Below are 17,489 nucleotides of genomic sequence, written 5' to 3'. Positions count from 1 at the left end.
TCACGCAACTCCATTCACTTCTATGTGGCCTGCGTTGCGTGAAAAACGCAGAATATAGAGCATGCTGCGATTTTCACGCAACGCACAAGTGATGTGTGAAAATCACCGCTCATGTGAACAGCCCCATAGAAATGAATGGGTCGGGATTCAGTGCGGGTGCAATGTGTTCAACTCACGCATCGCATCCGCGCGGAATACTCGCCCATGTAAAAGGGGCCTTAAACATTTGTTGATTGGCTGCTCTGCAGTCTTTTAAACAGCGCCATTAAATTGCTGAGCACCGAACCCGAACTTTTACTGAAAAGTTCGGGTTCAGGGTCCAAAAATACTAAAGTTCGGGTTCGCTTAACAGTTCGGGTTCGCTCAACCCTAATTTTAAGTCATTTCCCTATCCACATTTGTTTGCAGAGCACTTGACCTGCTTTTAACCACATTTTGCTGCCTTTTGCAGCCCTCTAGCCCTTTCCATGACTTTTTTAGAGGCATTTTAGTGCTCCAAAGTTCTTTTTGGGCCGAACCCAAACAGCAAGGTGTCCCCTCAACTCTACTGTAAAGCCAATGCGGGCCGGCTCTTACTGGGAGCAGCCAAAGTGGAGGGTGGGTGGCTTCTCCCCACGTTCCAGGCCGGGTCTTGGTTTGGGCTATAAAACACAGGCAGCACTGTCAGGTGGCAGGAATCTACTCCTCTCTGACAGTGAAGCTCTGTCAGTCTCTGTGTTGGGACCTGGGAGTTTGGGCCTGGGTAAAGGGCTACTACCTTGTTGGTGTGAGAGCAGGTGGTTTCTGCTTTGTCCAAGGACTTCTGCATTGCTGCATGGTGTGAACAAACACCAGACTCAAGGTGACTGTTTTCCTTGAAACTGACTTTTTGTTTTGCTTATCCTTATGTGTGAATAAAAACTGAACTGTTGAAGTTAAAGACGTCGTTGCCTCTATACAGCGTCCGCAAGCCTGTCTACCAGAGCAAATCCCCACACTACATATTACTGATTGGTGCACTAAGTATTGTTGTGAACTTGTGACATCACAGCACTATGTCTGTAGCATGTATGTATGGACAGCAGAACCTATCACACTACCTAACACCCTGCACTGGAACCAGCTACACTATATCATGATCTAACCTACACTGACTATCTCCCACTAACTATCTGTATTATATATATATATATATATATATATATATAAGCTAACTAACTAACTAACTAACTAACTTACTAACTAACTATGTAATGTAATAACACCGCAAAGCATAGAGCACAGCAATGTCACTGCTCTCTATCTCAGCACTGCAAAAACAGCAGAAAATGGCTGCTGGGGAGGTTCTTATATAGTAAGGGGTAGGCAACTTTCCTATTGGTTGCTAGGGATGTTGCTAAGCTCAGACAAAGATATTGCAGCCTTCTCATTTGCCCACAAGCAAGAAGTAGGGAGGGATCTTGGGTTCAGATGAAAAAAAAATCTAGAATATTCGCGAATACGAATATATAGCACTATATTCTAAATCTTCCCGAATTCTCAAAGAGGCGATATTCCCAATTAAAATTCGCGATTCGAATATTCGCGCCCAACACTAATCAAATATACTCCAACCTAAAAATTGGCAAATAACACCTTTGAGTCTCCTTAAAAAGGACCTTTCACCACTCCTGACATGCCTATTTTAATAGCTCCATGCATTCCACATGTACTAACAATTCTGGAGCATCTGTTCTTATGGCTCTATGTTGTGCCATTCCTATATTATTTCTACTAGAAGTTTTGAATGAATTGCTATTAGCCTTCAGTAAGGGTACAACTGGTAACCAGTTGGGGCTGCAAAGGTCTTAAAATGGCGATACTGATTGGATAGAGTCAGTCTGTGCAGGTACACCCCCCAACTGGTTAGCGCCCCTTTGTACCCTTACTGAAGGCTAATTGCAATGTATTCATAACTTCTGTTATAAAGGAACAGCACAACATAGAGCAATATGAATAGATGCTCCAGAATTGTTATTACATGGGGAATACATGACGCTGTTAAAACAGGAATGTCAGGAGTGGTGAAAGGTCCTCCTTATAGCATAACTGCCGGCTCATTTATATTTTTTTTGCCAATGTGTAGGGACAGTGACAGGGAACATTTTTGTAATATACTTTATTTAGTGAAAATGTTTATTTTTAGTAGAAAACGGGCTGAAATATCCCTAAGGCCCCTTTGACACGGGCAAGTTTTCCGCGCGGGTGCAATGCCTGACGTGCAGTGCAGTAAAAAAGTCTGGGTTCGGGTCTGAGTACCAACAATCAGTTTTTTATCACGCGGAAAAAACTGAATAACACAACGCAATCGCAAACAAAACTGACTGAAATAGCGTGCGCACTCGCGCGGGTTTCCCGCAAGGCACCCTCAATGCATCAAGACCTCATCTGTGACGCCTGTTTGAAAGGGGCCTTAGTGGTGCTCTCTCAAATGAGCATTGCTAAGGGCCATCCATTCTATATTAGCTTAGGAGAGACAGGCTGTGCTGGGAGTTGCGGGCTTCTGCCTGCCCTGCTCCCTCACAGCCTGGTGGGAACAGGAGCCTTATGTGTTAAAATTAAATCTACATTTCCCCTTTTTATTAAATAGTATGCACTTGTACTCTGTAAGCTCACTGACCAGCGTGGCCGGCACTGTCAGTAAGCTGCTTTCCCTCTGCGCTACTGGCTGAGTAATGAAGCAGCCGCCAGGAGCAATGCCTGTGTGAGTGGTAAGCACTCACTACAGGCACTGCAGGCAGGGAGAAGCTCTTATACAGTATATAAGGACATAACTGATAACTGTCTTTATATACTGTATAGCAGCTTGAATATTACATTGGGGGTTTCTATCTGGTTTGTGGGCAGTGGCATGTGTGCAGTAGCTTCTCCCAAAGCTGTATTTAAACTTTGGAAGTGGCACAGGCAGAATATTGATAGAGCTGGGTGGGATGTCTGGCCTTGTCAATCATACAGATGAAGAAGTCTGTCTAATGAGACAAAACAATTTGCTCATCTCTAGTACACATATGACATTGCTGTACATGGGAGAATTTTTTTAAAGGGGTTGTCTCATTTCCGTCACTCTCCTAATCTGGCCACTTTATCTACTCTGCAGCAGTGGCCATAATCCCTGGAGATGAGCAGTGTATAATGTGATGGAAAAATGAAAGCCAGCATGGACAGTCACAATACATCAGTAAGTGCTTTGTAAAAACCTTTTGTACATGATGAATGACATTTGCTCAAGAGAACCAACTCCATTAACAATTTAAGGAGTGTGTACAGTGGCACTAGCTTGGCACTTGATATTGGGCACTAAAGTGGCATATCTGTGAAGGAATTGCAATTTTGACTCTACAACATGTGCAGTGCATAAATTTCTTGTGGGGTAAAAATGCTCACTACACCCCAAGATTAATTCCTTGAGGGCTGTAGTTTCAAAAATAGGGACACATCTACTGGTACACCAGGAGCTGTGCAACTGTGGTATGGCACTCAAAACCATGCCAGCAAAATCTGTCTTCCAAAATCCAAATAACACTGTTTGCCTTCTGAGCCCAACATCTTTTGGGTAAAAATTATCATAACACATCAAGATGAGTTTCTTAAGGGGTATAGATTTCAAATTGGGTCTTTTGTGATTTCTTATGTATTGGTACTGTAATGGGGAGCCGGCATCCTATCTTTGAGGAGGAGCAAGGACGAGGCTGGCATCCTCATCTCCATAGTAACAAGGGGGCAGAGAGGACCCGGACGCGCACGCCTCCTCAGCTTGGCCGGCATCCTTCATCCCCTAGACAACGAGCAGGGGAAAAACTGAGCGCCGATGGCAATAAGTCGGCACTCAGGTGTTTAGATGTGATGGACAAAGGTCACGTGACGCTGACCACGTCACGTGACCCATCAATTTGACCTATTTAAACTGGTAACCTGCTGGCCACAGGTTGCCTGTGATTGGTCTTATTACCTCACTATCGTTCTCTGCATGTGTGACTTCGTTTGTTTGACTTAGGCTTATATTTGACCTTGACCTGGTGTTACCCCTTGTACTGACACAATGTCTTGGCTCCTGACCTCGGCTTGTATTGACTTCGATTTTGTATTAACCCTTTGTGCCTCCTGGCTCTTGACCTCGGCTTCGAGTTCTTCCTGTTGTGGTACTTTCCCAGCCTGGGAAACTTTGCGCTTCTGTTTGTTCTGTCTTTGTCTTTTGTTTTCTTCCCTCGTTATTTCCTTTCTTTAGGCCCCTGCAAGTACGTAAGCTAGGGACTGCCGCCCAGTTGTACCCCGTCGGTAAGGACGGACCATGCAAGTAGGTAGGGGTAGAGGAGTGGGTGGAGTTTAGGGCTGCACTTATCCCTACCTTTTTGTGACAGGTACCTCAAGACCTCTACAATCCTCAAATGGTGCCCCTAAAAAAAAACTAATGAAAAGGATGCCCTAAAATTGATAAGGTGCTTCTTTACTTCTGAAGTCTATGTTGAAATCAAGCTACGAATTACCTATGGGGTATTTCTTAAAACTGCAGAATCAGGTGATTATTTTTTTGTTTAATTTCTGTGGTAACACCTAGATATTTAAAAAATAATATCAGCAAATGTTAATTATTAAAGGGGTATTCTAGGGAGAAAAGTTTTTTTTTTTAAAGGGTCAGAAGGGGTCACGGATGTAGTAGGGAGAACACCAAAAGACAACAAGAAGGGGTGGGGAAAGACACTAGGCCTCACCGCTAGGGAAGGAAAAGGGTCACCACCTATAAAACCCTGCTCCTGGCCCTAACTTCTATCCGTATGGGCACCTCTCAGTGGTTGTAATGCCCATACACAGGAACCTAGAAAACCCTGGTACACTTGGATGCCTTAAAGGTAATGACAGGGCAGAGACAACCTGTTCCTTTCCTGGTGAAGGAACCAGTGTCTCGCTGAGGCCTAGTAAACAACCAGGGGGGAGAAATGCAAAACACAACAAGCGGAACACTTAACTTCTGAGGATGATGGCTGAACAGGACTTCATCAAGAACCACACTCCAGCTCTTCCAAAACCAAATGAAGCTATCCATAGTAAGGAGTGATGGGTAAAGTCAGACTTAAAAGGGATAGGTAAAGGTCACATGATCCACACCTGAACAGGAGGTGTGGACATACCAGCAACACATAGACAAAGTGAAACCAAAAGAGGCTGTCAGATCACTAATGTGCAGATAATCTTTCAGACCTTCTAAGACCTGTCACAGGTGTGACAGAAGGTGTTAAATTACCCTCACCGACCCCTAACCTTTGCGCTTCTGCCACTGCTCCAGTTCTTGCTGGAAATGGCTGGAAATGCACATTTGGCCAATCACTGGGTGCAGAGGTGACCTACCTCCAGCAATGATTGGCTGAGCAGGCATTTCTAGCCGTTTCCAGTTGAGCCAGGAAGGAAATGCCAGGAGCAGGGGTATTATCCGAACAGCAGTAGTGGAGCATCTGTGAGGGTGAATAATGTTTGTTTATGATTTTGAAAACGTCATAACTATTTTAATTTGTGGTATGAGTATTTACATTTTTAAAAGTATAATTTTTTTTATATTCTGTAATTTTTTGATTTTTAAAAATAAAAGAACAAAAAGAAATCAATTGAAATTTACCACTAACATATAGTTGTAGCAGAACTAACTTTTTCCCCCACCGTTTTCTATGATGGTTGTGATATCTGTAATTTTAAAAACAGTATTTTTGTAGGGTGACTATGGATTGAATTCCATCTAGTAAATCCATCTTTTTTCTTTGCTACCCAATTTCTAATTCCATAATTGAAAAACAGTGTGGTTGGGGGTGGACACTGTTACTTCCTATTACAAATAGGCAGTGGTGTGAAGTAAGGTCAGTGACAACTAGAGATGGCCCGAACTATCCGACGGCGAACAGTTCCCGGCGAACATAGCTTGTTCGCGTTCGCCTCTGCCGGGCGAACACATGCGATGTTCGGTCCGCCCCCTATACATCATCATTGAGCAAACTTTGACCCTGTACCTCACAGTCAGCAGACACATTCCAGCCAATCAGCAGCATACCCTCCCTCCCAGACCCTCCCACCTCCTGCACAGCATCCATTTTAGATTCATTCTGAAGCTGCAGTCTTAGTGAGAGGAGGGAGACTGTAACTGCTGCTGATTTAATTGGGAAATCGATAGCTAGGCTAGTGAATTCAGTGTCCACTCCAGTCCTGAAAGACTCATCTGATCTCTGCTGTAAGGACAGCGTCCTGACAGCACCCCAAAAAGCCCTTTTTAGGGCTGCAACATTAGTCTGCTTTTTTTTTTTCCTTTATATACATATTGCAGTTGCCTGGCCTGCCTGTGTGTGAGGAGCTGCAGGCCCACAGACTGTAGTGTGCCCACTGCCAGTGCTCACCCCTGTCATTCCGTGTGGCACAGGACTTTGCTTAAAAAAAGGCACTTAATTTTTACACTTTAATCTAAGGTTAGTTGCCTGCCAGTGTGTGTCAGGCTGACTTCCACTGACTGTAGTGTGCCCACTGCCAGTGCCCACCACTCATACCGGCTGGCACAGGACTTTGCATAAAAAAGGCATTTAATTTTTACACTTTAGTGTAATTTCAGCTGCTTGCCTGCTGCTAGTGTGTGTCAGGCCGACTTCAACTGACTGTAGTGTGCCCACTGCCAGTGCCCACCCCTGTCATCCCGTGTGGCACAGGACTTTGCTTAAAAAAAAGGCACTTAATTTTTACACTTTAATCTAAGGTTAGTTGCCTGCCAGTGTGTGTCAGGCTGACTTCCACTGACTGTAGTGTGCCCACTGCCAGTGCCCACCCCTGTCATACCGAGTGGCACAGGACTTTGCTTAAAAAATAGGCACTTAATTTTTACACTTTAATCTAAGGTTAGTTGCCTGCCAGTGTGTGTCAGGCTGACTTCCACTGACTGTAGTGTGCCCACTGCCAGTGCCCACCACTCATACCGGCTGGCACAGGACTTTGCTTAAAAAAGGCATTTAATTTTTACACTTTAATGTAATTTCAGCTGCTTGCCTGCTGCTAGTGTGTGTCAGGCCGACTTCAACTGACTGTAGTGTGCCCACTGCCAGTGCCCACCCCTGTCATACCGAGTGGCACAGGACTTTGCTTAAAAAATAGGCACTTAATTTTTACACTTTAATCTAAGGTTAGTTGCCTGCCAGTGTGTGTCAGGCTGACTTCCACTGACTGTAGTGTGCCCACTGCCAGTGCCCACCACTCATACCGGCTGGCACAGGACTTTGCATAAAAAAGGCATTTAATTTTTACACTTTAGTGTAATTTCAGCTGCTTGCCTGCTGCTAGTGTGTGTCAGGCCGACTTCAACTGACTGTAGTGTGCCCACTGCCAGTGCCAACCACTGATACCGGGTGGCACAGTAGCTTGCCGATAAATAAGGCATTTAATTTTTAGACAGTAGTCTAAATTCAGTTGCTTGCCTGCTGCCAGTGTGTGTCAGGCCCGCTTCCACTGACTGTAGTGTGCCCACTGCCAGTGCCAACCACTGATACCGGGTGGCACAGTAGCTTGCCGATAAATAAGGCATTTAATTTTTAGACAGTAGTCTAAATTCAGTTGCTTGCCTGCTGCCAGTGTGTGTCAGGCCCTCTTCCACTGACTGTAGTGTGCCCACTGCCAGTGCCAACCACTCATACCGGGTGGCACAGTAGCTTGCCGATAAATAAGGCATTTAATTTTTACACTTTAGTGTAATTTCAGTTGCTTGCCTGCTGCCAGTGTGTGTCAGGCCCGCTTCTACTGACTGTAGTGTGCCCACTGCCAGTGCCAACCACTGATACCATCTCCCCGTTCGAAAAATCTATTCAATAAATGGCACCCAGATTGGGGACGTTAGAGGGATTAAACTGATGAGAATAGTACTACAGAAAATACCACTCATATCGGGTGTGACAGTAAATTGCACGGCGCAGACGCAGTCACCGTGGATAAAAACAAAGGGGAGGGAGCCAGCGTTTTTTTAACCATCTCCCCGTTCGAAAAATCAATTCAATTGACCTTTCGGGGACCCTTGGTGTTGTACGTGGCTGGGTGGAGGAAGAAACCTTCAATGACATCACCGGGACGTGGCTAGCTTGGTATCCAACCTTGTGCAAATGGGGAGTTTGCGGTTGTGCAAATGAACTGTTTGCGGTGCATTAAAAGGGGAGTTTGGTCTGTCAATGTCTGTGATGCGGGCGTAACCCTTACACTACCTGATCGATACAACATCATACCTGATCGTATACACACACTGGATGTTTTAAAGCACGTTATTCCAAACAATTTAGGAATGTTAGTTGATTTATGCCCTTTATGGATTAAAACCCGACTCTGCGTCCACTACGTAATTTTCCATGGGAGTTTTGCCATAGATCCCCCTCCGGCATGCCACAGTCCAGGTGTTAGACCCCTTGAAACAACTTTCTCATCACTATTGTGGCCAGAAAGAGTCCCTGTGGGTTTTAAAATTCGCCTGTCTATTGAAGTCTATGGCGGTTCGCCCGGTTCGCCAGTTCGCGAACATTTGCGGAAGTTCTCGTTCGCTGTTCGCGAACTGAAAATTTTATGTTCGCGACATCACTAGTGACAACCAAGTTCAGTGATATTTTTAGTGTTTGTAAGCTGGGTTTATTTAGCTGTTTTACCAGGAATTAATTAGTAATGTCATTTTGGATATGACATAAGTCATTACTGGGCAACCTAGCACTCCTTTCACTTCCTCTAATGCTTTTGGCATAATGGATATGTCCTTGTCTGCTTCAATGACATTAAAACTAAATGTAATGCTTGCACATAAAACACCGAGCTAAGCATATTCTGTTGTATTATATTCATTTAATTTTCTTTTTTTGTAAACAGGTAAAAATAGATCATCACAATTGGCTGAATTTACCAGGTAATACCATGTGCCCCAGATCAGACACTGTAAGATTGATGGGGTTTCAAGTTACCTATCTACAAATAATGAAGCTAATTACCATATATGATCTATTATTCGTTCCAGCAAATATTATTTTTCATGGCTGTGAGTTTACCTAACGCTACCTTCTGTGAACATTCTTGCATCAGTCATTGAGGTGAGGCGTTGAGCTAAATGGGGCTGGTAGGAAGATAGGACTGATAATAAATCTTAGCTCATTGTGTCATAAATGTATAATTTAAAAATAGAATTATACTATTTTCTATAAAATTCTGTTGATGAAGAAAATGATACACGCAATTTGAGAAAATCTAGAGCGGTGTATCATCAAGTTTATGGGTATCACAAGAACCACAGTATTTCGCTTTCTTGTTATATATATTCTCATACTCGGAAGTGAATTATGATAATAACAATATTCCACCATTTTTGATATACACGTTGCTCTGCACATGAGATTATTATAGCTCTTTGCGTTTATACATTTTAAACTATTATTTTCTTTATAAGCATATGGTACACAACATCATTATAGTAAAACATAGTTAAACCTCCAACGCATACATGCCCCATTGGCCATCCATAATTAGTTGAAGGAGTACAGTTTCAAATCTAACGTTAAAGCATGCAAAGTATTTAGCTGCAGATCAATCCTTACCTCACCACAGAAATAAACAGCATTATGCCAGGTACCTTTCCCGCTGTCTTCAGCAGCTACTCATCCTAGCTTGCCATTTTACCTAATGACTTGCTTTATACAGTGCAATATATTCTATGCAGTTGAATGGTCCTACAGTATAAACATAACTCAGGCACAAAATTAGCCAAAGCCTTTAAAAATGCCATAGTAAAGCCCAGATCATAGCACAGCTTAAAGGGGTTATCCCATCATAATGATCACTGTTAAATCTGTTAATGATTTGAGAGTGATCATTTTTGTAAATATACTTGATTAACAAATTCCCACCGTTTAGGATAAAATTCATCCCCACTTACCTTATTGTTGTGACTCTGTCTCCCCTGGTTACGGCCACCGCTCTTCTCCAGAATACCGATGGCCGCGCTTGTGCAGAAGACTCCTTTTTTTCCCCGGCCGGGCCGCTCGCTGTCCTGAACGCGCATGCTGCCGCGCATGTGCGACGGTGACTTCTTCCCGGCCAGAATAGTACAGAGCTGCGTACGCGCACGCTGGCTCTGTGCTATACTGGCCAGAAATAAGTCACCATGGCGCATGCGCGGCGGCGTGCGCGTTCAGTCCAGCGCGCGGCTCGGCCGGGAGAAGACTTCAATCAAGATGAAGCCCGCCCCCAGCCAGAATCCAGGAAGTGAACGGCGCGGTGGCAGCAGGTAAGTATAAAAAGGTGAAGTGGGATAACCCCTTTAAAGCCTCAATCATAGGTCAGTGATTTCCATCAGTGACTGTGAGCCAAAACCAGGATTGGAGCCTCTGCAGACATATTCCACGTACATGTGCCGTTTGTGTTCTCCATGGACAGTGCACATACCCATGCATTTTAGAGTGTGTATTTACACATCAGTTTTTTACCACAGTCCGTGGGTCTGTGTTTTTGGCACAGAAGCATGCTCTATTTTGTCCATCACGCCCATTATAGTCTATGGGTCTGTGAAAACCACGGATGCAGCACGAATGCCATCTGTGTTTCATCCGTGTTTCACGGGATCATTAGGAATAGATGCACACGACCGTATGTATTTTGTGGTCTGCAAAAAACTGATCCACAAAAAATACGGATGACGTCTGTGTGCATTCCGTATTTTGCGGAATGGAACAGCTGGCCCCTAATAGAACAGTACTATGCATGTCCGTAATGCGGACAATAATAGGACATGTTCTATTTTTTTTGCGGAACAGAAATACGGAAACGGAATGCACACGGAGTAACTTCCGTTTTTTATGAATGGTTCCGCATACGGTCTGCAAAAAAACGGAATGGACTTGGAAAGAAAGTACATTTGTGTTCATGAGCCCTAAGGCCTTATGCACATGACAGTGAATAATGGTCATTTGACGGCCGGTTAAATATTGGACATCACACGGCCATTTTTAGCACCAATGAAAGTCTATGGGGCTATTCACATGGCCGTTCTTTTAACGGACAGTGAATAGCGTCCGTCCAAAGATAGGACATGTCCTATTTTGGCCGTTTTCACTGCCAGACAGACCCTATTGAAATCAATGGGACCTTTTTTAACGGCCGATTGACAGGAGTGCACCCGTCTAATGGCCGTTAAAAACGGGTACACTTTATCTATGTGGCCATTTAGGGGTTAAAAAAACTCAACTCATCCACTTGCTCGTGGGAGTGCTCAGTGACATCATCGCGCACATCGCAGGTCCTTCTGCAGGTCAAGGGTGGGTCTAGAAATAACTGTCAATCAAATTCATCAAGTTAAAAATGGACATGAAAAACTGATGCAAAACGGATGCAAAATCGACATTAAAAATGGACACACAGCCAGAAAATGGATGCACACACTGATGCAAAATGGCCATGAAAAACTGACAGTGTGTCCGTTTTTAACAGATGTTTTTTTTTTTTCCGTCTGCATATAGCTTGATATAACCAGAATATCCCTTTAAGGCCTCCTGCACACGACCATATGGCTTTTTCAGTGTTTTGCAGTCCATTTTTTACGGATCCATTGTTCCATTTTTTGTTTCTGTTGTGTTTCCGTTTCCGTTCCGTTTTTCCATATGGCATATACAGTATACAGTAATTACATAGAAGAAATTGGGCTGGGCATAACATTTTCAATAGATGGTTCCGCAAAAATGGAACGGATACGGAAGACATGCGGAGTAAATTCCGTATGTGTTTTGTTTTTTTTGCGACCCATTGACTTGAATGGAGCCATGGAACGTGATTTGCGGGCAATAATAGGACATGTTCTATCTTTCAATGGAACAGATATATGGAAATACGGAAACGGAATGCATATGGAGTACATTCCGTTTTTTTATGCGGAACCATTGAAATGAATGGTTTCGTATACGGAACGCAAAAAATGGAAAACAAAAATGTTTGTGTGCTGGAGGCCTAAGAATGATGAAATCAAAAGTGCATGGACATGAGTAAGGCTTTTTAGCCAGGACATGTAGACCAGGGAGTAGACTCCTGTATATGGACTTTTTGTATTTTTCAAGTAAAATAAACCATGGATTTTATGGAACTGTTTCTGGGGCTGGATTTGTTTTGCTAACCTTCTTTTATATTACTATATATAAGGAAATCATATATATCCTTTATGTTTAATGCCTAGGAATCCCAGTTTCTGTAACTAAACATTCCCATTACTTCACAATGTACTGTTTGTACTCTTCCATCTTCGAAAGATGCACCAAACATGATCAATCGAGAAGAAAGGCAATAATGAGGAGTATATAGAGTTGTGTTTCCAGTGTACATTGACTACATTGCATGTCATCAGGTGCTTATTATTTAGCAATATCCCCAAGGCTAGCTGTAAATACAGTCACCGCAACATCTCTCCAGCAGGTGAACATATGTTGAATGGCAGGCATTCTGTTACACTAATGTTGGAATTTAACACCTGGAGCATAAACCTGTCTCTTTTCATTCTTCAGGTTCTCTGCTACTCCCATTCTTCCCTCAGTCACTGGGTTAATATTGCTTGTTTCCCAAGCAAGCCTTCCATCACTATAAAGACAGTGCTGCGAGTTCAAAATAAAAGCAATGCTGTACGTTAACAATACTCTGGGGATTATTTATTCCTTCTCAGCAAGAGATTAAATGGCACTGAACACTTCCCCGCACGGAGAGGACTGCTTTATAGCATACTGAACAAGGGCGAACGAGGGGACGGAACACATTTGCAACCTGTGATTCCTTTGTACCATCTAAACGTCCATGAATAATTCGATAATAGTGCGAACAGTGCCCTAGAAATTAATGAATGCATGGTTTACTAGTCTATGTCATGTCATTTTACAGGCACAGTAATAAAAATGAAATAAATTATGTGAAAAACAGCATACATCAATACATTGCCATGCTGTACATACATAAGATAAATAAATAATTATGTATTCTGACCTTGCAAGATATATACAGTTTGTCCAATTACCCTGGAACAGTTGAGTGCCGCATTTCCATCTTATTGAAGATCGGACTTGTGTATGCTAAGCTGTATGCTAAGCACCACCATATTAGCATTGCAGTTCTGACAAAGTTCAATTGAGCCCTTGAGGAGTTGCAGTTGACTGGAACAGGAATAAGGTAGTGCCAACTTTTTCATCCTCTTTTAGATTATGTACTGTATGTCCAATTACCCTGGAACATTTTGGAATGTTACCTTGATACCCATATGGTATTGTGAAATCCAGATCACAAAACCTTGACTCTGCAATCTTGAGAGTTTGACAAAAACTCTTTTCTCTTCCGTTTTTTTCTTTATTGCAAAGTAGTCCTTATACAGGGAGTGCAGAATTATTAGGCAAGTTGTATTTTTGAGGATTAATTTTAATATTGAACAACAACCATGTTCTCAATGAACCCAAAAAACTCATTAATATCAAAGCTGAATATTTTTGGAAGTAGTTTTTAGTTTGTTTTTAGTTTTAGCTATTTTAGGGGGATATCTGTGTGTGCAGGTGACTATTACTGTGCATAATTATTAGGCAACTTAACAAAAAACTAATATATACACATTTCAATTATTTATTTTTACCAGTGAAACCAATATAACATCTCAACATTCACAAATATACATTTCTGACATTCAAAAACAAAACAAAAACAAATCAGTGACCAATATAGCCACATTTCTTTGCAAGGACACTCAAAAGCCTGCCATCCATGGATTCTGTCAGTGTTTTGATCTGTTCACCATCAACATTGCGTGCAGCAGCAACCACAGCCTCCCAGACACTGTTCAGAGAGGTGTATTGTTTTCCCTCCTTGTAAATCTCACATTTGATGATGGACCACAGGTTCTCAATGGGGTTCAGATCAGGTGAACAAGGAGGCCATGTCATTAGATTTTCTTCTTTTATACCCTTTCTTGCCAGCCACGCTGTGGAGTACTTGGACACGAGTGATGGAGCATTGTCCTGCATGAAAATCATGTTTTTCTTGAAGGATGCAGACTTCTTCCTGTACCACTGCTTGAAGAAGGTGTCTTCCAGAAACTGGCAGTAGGACTGGGAGTTGAGCTTGACTCCATCCTCAACCCGAAAAGGCCCTACAAGCTCATCTTTGATGATACCAGCCCAAACCAGTACTCCACCTCCACCTTGCTGGCGTCTGAGTCGGACTGGAGCTCTCTGCCCTTTACCAATCCAGCCACGGGCCCATCCATCTGGCCCATCAAGACTCACTCTCATTTCATCAGTCCATAAAACCTTAGAAAAATCAGTCTTGAGATATTTCTTGGCCCAGTCTTGACGTTTCAGCTTGTGTGTCTTGTTCAGTGGTGGTCGTCTTTCAGCCTTTCTCACCTTGGCCATGTCTCTGAGTATTGCACACCTTGTGCTTTTGGGCACTCCAGTGATGTTGCAGCTCTGAAATATGGCCAAACTTGTGGCAAGTGGTATCTTGGCAGCTGCACGCTTGACTTTTCTCAGTTCATGGGCAGTTATTTTGCGCCTTGGTTTTTCCACACGCTTCTTGCGACCCTGTTGACTATTTTGAATGAAACGCTTGATTGTTGGATGATCACGCTTCAGAAGCTTTGCAATTTTAAGAGTGCTGCATCCCTCTGCAAGATATCTCACTATTATTGACTTTTCTGAGCCTGTCAAGTCCTTCTTTTGACCCATTTTGCCAAAGGAAAGGAAGTTGCCTAATAATTATGCACACCTAATATAGTGTGTTGATGTCATTAGACCACACCCCTTCTCATTACAGAGATGCACATCACCTAATATGCTTAATTGGTAGTAGGCTTTCAAGCCTATACAGCTTGGAGTAAGACAACATGCATAAAGAGGATGATGTGGTCAAAATACTCATTTGCCTAATAATTCTGCACGCAGTGTATACATCGACTGAAACCTCCAGCAAATTTTTTATATTTACTAAATTGTACCAAAATGTGCATTAGAATACCAGCATTAGTTGCCCAATTTTAACACCATAAGGACCTTACCTTTTTTTACCTTAAGGACCAGGCAGTTTTTTGGAAACTTGACATGTGTCACTTTATGTGCTAATAACTTCAGAATGCTTTTTACTTATTCAAGCGATTCCGAGATTGTTTACTTGCAATACATTGTACTTCATGATAGTGAAAAATCTTAGTCGATATAATTCACCTTTTATTTATAAAAAAATCCAAAATTTACTGAACATTTGGAAAGATTTTCTAAATTTGAATTTCTCTGCTTTTAAGGCAGATAGTGATACATCATAAAAGAGTTATTACTTTACATTACCCATATGTCCACTTTCACGTTTGCATCATTTTGTAAATGTACTGTAATTTAATTTTCTTAGGATCTTATAAGGCTTAGAATTTTAGAAGAAAATTTCCGAAACCCACTTTTTTAAGGACCACTTCAGTTCTGAAGTCACTTTGTGGGGCTTACATAGTGGAAACCACCCATAAATGACCACATTGTAGAAACTACACCCCTCAAGTTATTCAAAACAGATTTTACAAACTTTGTTAACCCTTTAGGTGTTCCACAAGAATTAAAGGAAAAAGGAGATAACATTTTTAAATTTCACTTTTTTGGCAGTTTCTCTATTTTAATTAAAAAAAAATCCTGTAACACATCAAGGGTTAACAGCCAAATAAAACAACATTTTTATTACCATGATTCTGCAGTTAACATATGTGATTGTAAACTGCTTTACGGGCACACAGCAGGGCGTAAAAGGAAAGGAGCGCCATAGGGATTTTGGAGGGCAGATTTCACTGCGATAATTTTAAGTTGCGATATGACATTTAAAGACCCTCTGATGCACCCCTAGAATAGAAACTCCAAAAAAGTGACCATTTTGGAAATTATAGGATAAGGTGACACTTTTATTCGTACTATTTTGTGGTATATATGACTTTTGATTGCTCTATGTTACGCTTTTTGGGAATCAAGGTAACCAAAATATGGCTGTTCTAGCATAGTTTTTATTTTTTGTTTTTTACGTTGTTCACCTGACAGTTTAGATCATGTGCTATTTTTATAGAGCATGTTGTTATGGAGGCGACGATATCAAATATGTCTGTAAACTGTAAGATATTAACTGAAAATCATAGTTTGCAGTGAAACAAGTAGTTATTGCCTTCCAGAATGTTATTTCAGTTTGGTTTTCAAATCAAAATTTAGCGACCATTTTGGTGGCCATTTAGTTTGATGCAGCTCAACTTTTGAATGGCCGAGAGAGATTGCATTGGGATTTGGGAACTATAAGCATAGAATGGACTTCAGCTTGGTCCTCCAATCAAGACTTTGGTGGCCATTTAGAGGATGCAGTTTAGCTTTGGAGCAGCCAAAAGAGCTTACATTGGGTTGTGGTTGAAGAAGTATAGGCTGATAGGATGGGCTTTACTTTGTATTTGCAGCATTTGAAAAGTACTACTTTTATTCATAAAAAAGAGGGCTGCATAAATAAAAACTATTTGTCTAGGAGAATCCTTATCATTCTTTTTTTATCTGAATGGATTTCCTTGTGGTGAAAAATTAGAACAAATAAATATTCCACATACGTTGTTTATAGAAAATATGTAAGGAAATTATAAAATAAAATAAAAAATATATGGAGATAACCTTAGGTTTTTATTAAGTCATGCCGCTGTTTGCAAAATGATAAGCCTATAATCAATACTGCAATGGCGCATGAATAGATATGTATTTAGAGTCAATATTTGTTAAAAAAGGACCTGTCACCCCTCCTGACATGTCTATTTTAGTAACTACTTGTATTGCCCCTCAAATAACAATTCAGGTGTCACGATGTGCTGTGTTCGTGGTTCCAGGATGCGGGGGCGGCCGAGGGGTGCTCGCGTCATCAGCACGCCCGGCATCGCCCCGTTCCCATGGTAACCACACTGGGGCTGAGTGCCGAGCTGATCACTCGGCACTCGGCTGTATTGGAACTCAGGAGTCATGTGAAGCTGGCCACGTCACATGACTCCACTGGCACCCTATTTAAAGAGGCAATCAGATTGCCTGTTATTGAGGTCCTTCCTGAGATATTACTTACCCGGTTTGTTGGTTCTGCTTGTCTACTGATTACCCGTCCGTCTCATCCCTTGGTCTTGGCGTTTCCTCCTGGTTCTGACTTCGGCTTCTCCTGACGATCCTCCGCTTGCTCCCTGACTCGGCTTGTTTGACTACTCTGTTGCATGTATTGTCTGTCTTCCCTGCACTTATCCTAGCTGAGGATTTGTCGACCATTTGTCCCTTGTCACTAGGACTTGCGAGGCAAGTAGGCAGGGACAGGGGCACGGGTTGAGCTCAGTGGTCACGTCCCACCCCCTGCATGTGTGACAGATCTTCTAGTATTGAACTGTTTTGCTCGTCCTCTCCACCAGAGGAATTAGAGTTGAGAAGTTCTCTTTGTAGCGGGGT

The 17,489-nt window shown here is 42.3% G+C and overlaps 1 long non-coding RNA gene across 1 annotated transcript; it reads right to left on the bottom strand.

The window, feature by feature from the left end:
- Positions 1–800: 800 nt before the first annotated feature.
- Positions 801–16,198, bottom strand: LOC120987103. Its single transcript, XR_005775913.1, has 3 exons — positions 16,188–16,198; positions 9,477–9,486; positions 801–976 (listed from the first exon to the last, which is right to left on the bottom strand). It is a non-coding gene; the product is annotated as an uncharacterized LOC120987103 (long non-coding RNA).
- Between the last annotated feature and the right edge of the window lie 1,291 nt (positions 16,199–17,489).

This window comes from Bufo bufo, chromosome 1 (genome assembly GCF_905171765.1).
Source record: "Bufo bufo chromosome 1, aBufBuf1.1, whole genome shotgun sequence".
NCBI lineage: Eukaryota > Metazoa > Chordata > Amphibia > Anura > Bufonidae > Bufo > Bufo bufo.
Note: the sequence above shows the minus strand (reverse complement) of the source record. Positions and strands in the feature narration are given on the sequence as shown.